General features: G+C 34.6%; 1 non-coding gene across 1 annotated transcript; it reads right to left on the bottom strand.

Annotated features, from left to right (window-relative positions):
• Nucleotides 1-382: 382 nt before the first annotated feature.
• Nucleotides 383-459, bottom strand: LOC131053487 (small nucleolar RNA SNOR75). Its single transcript, XR_009107700.1, has one exon. It is a non-coding gene; the product is annotated as a small nucleolar RNA SNOR75 (small nucleolar RNA).
• Between the last annotated feature and the right edge of the window lie 9010 nt (nucleotides 460-9469).

Raw genomic sequence — 9469 nt, 5'->3', positions numbered from 1 at the left:
TCAGCAATACAAGAACACTAAAATTACCAACAACACTACTAATATTTAATTCATATTTCAGACAAACCCTGATTTGTTACTTCAACGGAGCTCCGTGAATGAAAAGCTCCTCCGACTGGGCGTCGCAAATCGGTTTTCATCATCAAGATTACAATCTCAAAACCTAAAACCCTAATCCTAACCCTAACCAAATCCAGACGGCATTCCAAAACCCTAGACTTGATCAAACCCTAACGTTAAACAAGTGGTAGCCGTCAGAAACAAAAAGAATAAATCATCTTCATAAACAGTTGCCTCTGATGACCGTCGTGAAAACAATCTATTTTCATCATCTGGCAGAAAACATGAAATAAATATAGACGAAAAGGAAGCAAAAGTGCAATTCTCTCAGACAAATGCCTCAATTCACATCACAAGAATGGAAAAATCAGACTCGTCATCAATTTCACATCACCGAGAACTGCCGAAATACAAGAACTACCTTAACTTCAAAAACACATTCCGCAAACTAGAGCATATGGACTCCGCATGCCTAAAGAAAATCGAGACAGCAAAAGATAAAGAGGATGAACCATCACCTGTAATGCTTCTTTAAATCATACTGAACACTGCAAATACTATGCTGTATATATACATTTATACAGATTTGTTAACAATTTAGGATTTAGGAGAGTTTTTTAGAGCATTAGGGTTTGCATGCTCCTTCCCAATAAATTAGGGTTTTCAAAGGTTAGGGTTTTCCAGGTAGTCATCGCTGTGGTACAGCTGTCATAGTTATTTCGAGGAGATTTTATTTTTGTTTTGTTTTTAATACAAACGGATTAATTCCTTTACACGTCCTTGTAAACTAAGGATAGGCATTGGAAACCTTGAATTCCAACTCCATGAAATCTCGCCAAATCAGTAAGGGTCATGAGTATTTCACTAAGAATTTCAATATAAATGTTCAAAAACTCTTCTTATAAGTTTGTAAATATAAATAAAATAGTGTTGGTAAGGGTTTCGGCCCTAGCTCGCACGGTCGCAACTTAAGGTGTGTGTATGCTCCTCATGGTCTTGAGTTCGAGTCCCCCGCTGTGTTAACTCTGTGTGTGTTGCTACCTTGTGAGTGGGTCGTACACACTGGGGGATTAGTCTTGCTTCGGCGAGGACACCTCGAGATTCCACGATAGTGAATATAAAAACAAAGTAGTGTTGGTATTAAATTTTAATAGTCTAAGTATAAAGAAATAAAATTGTGATACATGGAAAAAACAATTTTGTTTAGTATACTAACACTTGCATTAAAAGGAGATGTAATGTGTCGATAATAAAATATACGTGAAACAATATACATAACGTAACAACTAGCAATTAGGGAAAAAATTGCTATATTTTTCAGAAACATTTGTGTAGTACACAAGATCATCTAATAGGACATTTAGAAAATGATGTTGCTTGTGTAACAAAGGTCTAAATGGGGAAGTGATTACAAATCAACTATGAATCCACTTACAAATATACAAACATGAATGAAACAAAAAAAATGCAAATAAAAAAGATAATAGATGCTTCATTATCAAAAGACTCATATTATGTTTGCAATAAGGAGTGAGCGAGAAAGAGGGAGAGATAGAAGGGGGAAGAGCATGAGAGAAGGGTAAGAATATATAGATAGAGTGGAAGATAGAGATAGAGATGGAAGAGATACATATATAGAGAGAGGGAAAGATAAGAAGCGATATATAGAGAAAGAGGTAGAGAGAGGGAGAGATATAGGGATAGAGAGAGATGAAGTGATAACAAGATTGAGATGTGGGGAGTGATGAAAGAAGAGATATGGAGAGTTAGAGATAGAGATGAAAAGAAATATATAGAGGTATAAAGATGGAAAGAGAAACATAAAGAGGGAGAAAGATGGGTGGATAAAGAGAGGGAAAGATATCTAGAGATAATGGGGGAAATAGGAAGATAAAACTAGATCTAATGATAGAGTGAGAGTTAAAAGGAGAGAGAAATATTGATATAGATAGGAAGATAGAGAGGGAGAAATAGAGAGAAAGAGAAAGATATATATATTGACATAGAGATAGAGATAAAAGGAAATATATAGAATGGGGGAGAAGGATATAGATGGAGAGATAGGAAGGAGTGAGGGGTGGAGAGATGGTGATAGATAAAGAGAGATGGAAAGAAATGGAGAGAATATTTGAAGCTATCTTTTTTTCGTTAAGACGTGTTGCACAAACAACATGATTATAAATGTGGATGCATAGAGAGAATGAAACATGTCTAGAAATAGAGGGGAGAGAAAAATAGAGGTAGAGATGAAGATAGATTAATATTAGAGAGGAAGAGCGAGAGAAATAGATAGAGAGAGAGAGAGATGGTGATAAGAGAGAGAAAGAGAGAGAAATATAAAGAGATACCAAATGTAAAGGACATTTTAAAAGTATTTTGTCCAATTCATTTTTTTGTATAAAGTATTTTTGAAGTGGTTTTAAAGCCTTTCCTTCTTAAGCGAACCCTATCATGATGTCATGTATACAAACTTAAGGTTGAATTTCTTCAATAATTATCAGTCCATCTGTTAGCTTTGAAAGCTTTTGGCCGATGCTACTTCAATATTGATAAAGTCCACAAAAATAAAGCATTTTCCACATACAAAACCTAAAGCTTAACTTCAATAGCAACACTTCAGGAGGTTCAAGGCATTTTGAGTTGATTGCCTCAAACCCTAAGCTGTACAACCTAAAATGCACCTTTCAAAAATATTTTGAATGACATTCATATTTTCATCGGCAAACCCTGAGCCTTTGAATTGCCTATAATGAGGACCTTACAAACCCCGACCCTTCAAAGCAGTCCAAAATGATGGCAGCATAGTCGTTGCAGACTACTGCTTACACGCGACCTGCCCTCCTTCCACACAGCTAAGATGTTGACACTTGGCTCAATTAGATCTGACATAAGAACATCTGGATATAAACCGCATGGACTCGGGGAAGAAAACGTGTCCACAATGGGAGCAATTGCTTTTACCACGACTGTCAACCAAAACCTTGTTGTGCAATGGGTAATCGAAAAAGTTCAATTGATTTTTTTTTGGTATTATTTTTTGCATACATTTGTGCAATACATGAAGTGATTTGCTTGATTCAATATAAAAAAATTACATGAGGTCAATTGGTAGTCCACATAGAAAATGATGTTATTTGTGCAAGAAAGGTCTCAATGGAGAAGTGAGAGTTTTAAATCAATTATGCATCCACTTATAAAGATACAAACATAATTGAACTAAAACCTCTAAATCAAGAAGATATTTAGGCTCCATTATCAACAGGCTCATGTTATGTTTGTAATATGGAGAGGGAAAGATAGGGCTATAAGAGAGAGAGAGAGAGAGAGAGAGAGAGAGAGAGAGAGAGAGAGAGAGAGAGAGAGAGAGAGAGAGAGAGAGAGAGAGAGAGAGAGAGAGAGAGAGAGAGATAGGGCTATAGAGAGAGAGAGAGAGAGAGAGAGAGAGAGAGAGAGAGAGAGAGAGAGAGAGAGAGAGAGAGATAGGGCTATAGAGAGAGAGAGAGAGAGAGAGAGAGAGAGAGAGAGAGAGAGAGAGAGAGAGAGATAACGAGGAAGACAAAAAAATAAATGGAGATGGAGAGGGACATGGAGAGAAGGAGAGGGGTCCGAGGTAAAGAGAGGGTGGGGAGAGGGATATGTAGAGATGGAAGAGATAAATATATACAGAGAGGGAGACATAGAAAGATAGAGATATAAATAAAAAGTGATATATAAAGAGAGGTAGAGAGACAAAAAAATACAGGGGTAGAGAGAGATGGAGAAATAATGACATATAAATAGATGGAGAGATGGAACAAGAAATAGAAGAAGAGGGAGACAAATAGAGATCTAGAGATAGAGAGAGGTGGAGGAGGTGATAAAGATAGAGACAAATAGGGAGAAATAGATAGAGAGATATAGAGGAAGAAGGAGATATAGAGAGATATAGATGGTGAGATGGAGCGAAAGAGAGGGGGAGAGAAAGAGAGAAAGTGGAAGAGATGGAGATATATGGGACGAAAAAAAGATAGATATAGCTATATAAGAGGAGAAAGGGAGAAATATGTAGAGATAGAAAGATCAAGATATGGGAGTGAGAGGGGAGATGGGGAAAGATGGAGAGAGGGGAGGAGAGAAAGGGAGAGAGATAGGTAGAGGAGGAAGAGAGAGAATAGGTTGTAGACATAGGGAGGGGAAGAGGGAGAGATATAGATAGAGGGCAAGAGATAGAGAGGGATAGGGAAAGAGACAGGGAGAGAGATATTAAAATAGAGGTAGGGAAAGATATGAAGAGGGACTGAGAGGTATAGAAATAAAGAGATAATGAGGGAAGGAGAAAGAGGGAGTTACAGGGGAGAGAGAAATAGAGACACATAGATAAAGAGTAGGAGAGATGGAGTGAATAAGATAGAAGTAGAGATAATGAGACAAATAATTAAAAAATAGATTAATTCTAATTACTTTTAATTATTATTTGTAATTCCATAAAAAGACATTAATAATTAATAATTAATTTCAAACTTAAATATAAATTAATGTCAAACCTATTAAAAAGATAAAAAAGTTGATTCCTAATTTTATGATTTATTTAATTCAACTTATATATTTCTAATTACTTTTAGTTATTATTCGTAATTTCATAAAAAAATAATATAAATAATTAAAAAAATAAAACTTAAATCTGAACTAAAATGAAACCTATTAAAAAGATAAAAAATCAATTCATAATTTTATGATTGATTTAATTCAATTTATATATACATAATAATAATTATTAATATTATTAAAAAATTCATATAATATATATTAAAATTAACCACTTATATATTATATATTACAATATAACAAACATTAAAAGAAATAGTTAAAAATAAATAAATATTATTAAATCAACCCAAAATATTGTCAATGGGTTTCCTTACATATTTCATTTACTCGATCCTGGATAGTGTCTCGTTTGTGATTGTCAGATTAAAAAAAAGAGACAGAGCATGTCCATTGGATGGAGAGACGATGGCCTCTACAATGACGACCATTCATTGGTTTGTGTTACACACCATTCATAAAAATATGTGTGCCATATTGTAGCAAGTTGTCAATGATGCGTTGAGGGAAAAAATGAACATAGTTTAACAAAAAGATATTCCATTAAATGACTCGCTTCTAGTCATATTGAATAATGAATATAAAAAACTATTTACCATATAATATTTTTTTTAATAAATATTAAATCTATTATTTATATATTATAATATGTTTTTATCTAATTTCTTATTGTTTTGATAAAAAATATTTAATTGTATTTTTAATATATAAAATTTATAATAAAATTGTATTTATTATTATTATACATTATATTTTATATAATATATATTTTTAAAACATTAAATATATAATATATCTAGCAATTAAAAAATATAAAATTTAGTAAAAAATATATTTAATAATTATACCATATAAAACATGAAATAAATTTTTAGCTCCCATTAAGGCCATGATGATAAAGTAAATTAAAAGTCAATTTTTTTAAATTAAATTAGAAACACAGGCTTGTGAATTATTTGTCACATTCCTTTCAATATATCAAAGTGATTAAAAGTAATAATCGAAAACAAAAAAAATCACAAAAAAATTAGTTCTCTATCGCAAAAAAAAAAAAGCTGCCAGAGATTTGAATAGTACATTAAGGCGATGATATGGATAAAAATCTTGCTAAACATTTTGCAAGTGGTTGTATGCTTATGGTACGAGCAATTCATAAAGACTTGTATACAGAGCAACAATCTAATCTGCCATCGTCTTTTCTTCTGTGAACGTGTCACCATCATACATTACTTTTGAGGCAGATTTTGAATCCCAGCTCCTTTGTAAAGCGACGATCCTCACCATTACTGAGCTTCACAAGAGAGAGAAACTCTCTGGCCATACTGCGCTCTATTCAGACTTGCCAAGTGTAGTTTTATATTTTAAATACATAATGGGTAACAAATGTTCCTGTTGCTCAAATGACATTAGGCTTGCTCAGATGGAAGATTTGAGGCATCTTGACAAAGCAGACTCCTTCATAGAGACTTGTTTGGACACCATTCTCATTGACAAGGTATGTTCACCCACTTTCTTTCAGCTCTATGTCATGTAATGCTTCACCTCTCATAAATGATTTTATTGCAGCCAAAAGAGGGCACATCTAGAGCAGACATTACTACTATTTCGGCTGGAGTAACTTCTTCCATCGAGTATGGATCCGATTTCCTGGAGAATGAAGTGAGATGTGTCAAAAGACATAATTGCAAGGTATTAAATGATCCTTTAGTTTTCAGTGCATTGATGCAACAAAACCGTCGACATTGATACTGAAAATTTCCATATTCGATGTTTGCAGATAGTGAAAAGCAACGACAAAATTTAGAAAGTAGTTACTAATATACTTTCTTAATTGAAAAGCAACAACGATATTCAGGCGACGACATCGTGGGAGGGACCGAAGTCGAGCTAAACAACCTGTTGTCGGCGCTCCATCAGAGTGAGTCCAAAGCACGACCCTGCCCAAGTCAAACTGCTTACGTACACCTTTTGCTTGAAAACAAAATCAATAGATAAATTTTTCCCAATGGTCTTGCATTGGTTATTATGAAATTTGAGCCATTGATTTCAAAAGTTAACCGGTGCATCTCATATAAGAGATGCTTTCGGCGTAATTAACTTATGACATAGATTACACTGAATAAATTTGATTTTGATAATTGATATGTATTCTTCATTGTTTATTTCACCTTTTGAAGGTGACCTTGTTATGGTTTGACATTGATTCTTGCAAAATAAAATCTTGAGGGCCTTATGTAATGGAAGTTGACTTGAAGTAAATATAATTATGAGGACTAATGTCTCTCTTTTTTTAAGTTGATGCTACTTTTTAATGTTGTCTTTGTTGCTAATGTTGAGGATAACTATCAAGTTGATGCAACTTGTTGATGTCTTATGTCTTCTCTGTAGATGATGTTGATGTTGACCTTTTGAAGATGATGCATCATAAAGTAAAAAAAATATGAGATAGAGGGAGAGATTAAGATAGAGAAAGATAGGGATATAAAATGTGAGAGATAGAGGAAGATATAGATAGATATAAAAAAGAGAAAGAGTGAGAGATAAAGATATAGATATACATGGTGAGATAAAGTGATGGAGAGGTAGAGATATAAGGAGATATAGAAGAGGTGCAAAGAAACAAATAAAAAGACAAAGAAAAAAATATAAGTAGAGATGGATTGAGAGATAAAAAAAGAGAGAAATATGAAATAGACAACACAAGGATTCTTGTAATTGAACCTTGTTTAAGTCTAATAAAGAAACCATCATTCATTTATAGCTTGTGACACATCAATAAATAACCAATGTCAAGAATTTAATAACTATAGGCCTAGGATTCAATTATTTTTCTCATGAAATTGTGATTTATGATGAGGATTTTCTATTTGACTGTATGTTTGTTTTGATAGGATATGTTGTTATCATTACTTGGGATATGCATTGAAGCTTTGATGTCTGGCATGCTTTGTGGCTTCATTCGAAAGGACTTCTGAGCTAAGTATTACCCATCAATAATCTATAGGGTAAACCAAGTAAAAGGGTTTTCGCTTGACTTAACCTACCTCGTGATCAATTATGTGATTGTAATGGTGGGAAAATGATGAGTGATGGATCAAGAGGAAAACTACCCTTTCCCTCAAAGAGAGATGATAGTTTCACTATTGATTATCCTTCAAACACTTTTCACCATTATATTAGGAAGATAAGGGATGAGATAATTTACTAGATTCAATCTCCACACAAAGATGATAGATTAAATTCTGAATCAATTGAGAATGTTAGGATGATCCCTACTTCCTTGTTTGATTTGGAAAGGAAATTGATTAAATTATGTACTGCAAAAGTGACAAAGAATCGATTATAACCTGAGATCGGAATATGGGATGAAGTTGTGCACCTGGATCTGGTAGTAAAATGTCAAGACGAATTTGCCCTGCAAATATGACGAAAATTTGTCTGGACTGTAGCGGGAATGTACACGATCCTCTGAAAAATCCACGAAACGAAGAAGGGGTTTTCCACCTCTACAAATGAAACTCGAATCCAAAAGTACAACTGTGCACCTGCAACCTACACACAGAAAAGAGAGGAAAAGGGGTTGGGATTGGGGGCTTGCCTTTAGGTCAAACCCCAGTTTTGGAATTAACCAAGTAATGAAAGAAAGTACTTGCAAGTAGATGTAAATGAAAGACTGAATTGTAAGTCACCTCAAGGGAGGTTGTAGTAGCAATGTTGATAGAAATGCTTGTATGGAATTGTATGTTGGAATCAATCTCCTCTTCGATGGTTGAATCCTTGACTTGAATGCAACACCTAGCCTTGAAGGGAGACTTGAGAATGCTCGATGCTAGAAAAGAATGCTTGAATGCTCTTGAATGCTTGATCGCTTGTGAATTTCCCACTCATCCAACTTATTCCACCTTATGCAAATAAGAGGACGGATGCCCCTTAAATACATGTTTGGTGGATTTGAATTTCGTCACAGGTCGACATCGGGGAGGTTTCCCACCTGAGGCACAACCCACAAGGCATGCTCTAGGAAGGGTCCTACCCTAAAATAGGGTAGAGACAAGGGCGCCATGCCCTTGTCTTGGGAGGACAAGGGTGTTAGGATAACTAGTGAACAACTGAGAGGGGGGGGTGAATCAGTTGTTAATAGTTATAACATTTAATCCACAATACAACCTTAAACCAGAGCACATAAACATTCAAATGTCGGTAAAGCAGAAATATATGCCAGTACACACAAATACCGGTAAACAATGTAACTCAACAATTAAAAAGATAATCAATGCAAAGCAACCATATCACATAACACCATGATTTGTATGTGGAAAACCTAGAAAGGGAAAAACCACGGTGGGAAGCCTACCCACAGTCAAATGATACTTTTGCAGAAAGTATGTGATACAATGAGGAGCCTGCACATGTAGGAAGACACATTGCCTAGAGCGTACTGCTCATTACAGAAGAGTCTCACTGACTATAGAGGTTAAAACCACCTCAAGATAAATGGACAACAATCCAATAAAGTGAACTGACAGAGATAGCATCTACCATGCTTAATTACAATCTCGGTTAAGCTCAATACCGAAGGCCTTTAACCTCTTCCTTAATCCCAATTCGATCATCTATGATCGACCCAATCCTTCACATGTGATATTACAATTCATGACCACGATACACCTTTTTTTCACACCACATGATCTACAATAAGATCTTAGATTCATTTATAGCAACCCTAAGACCTAAACCAATTAGGTCAGCCACCTAAAAGATATTACAATAAGATCATTACATAATTCCATATTACAATGATATGCCATGTCGGCTTAAGACCAAA

Source organism: Cryptomeria japonica, chromosome 4 (genome assembly GCF_030272615.1).
Source record: "Cryptomeria japonica chromosome 4, Sugi_1.0, whole genome shotgun sequence".
Taxonomy (NCBI): domain Eukaryota; kingdom Viridiplantae; phylum Streptophyta; class Pinopsida; order Cupressales; family Cupressaceae; genus Cryptomeria; species Cryptomeria japonica.
Note: the sequence above shows the minus strand (reverse complement) of the source record. Positions and strands in the feature narration are given on the sequence as shown.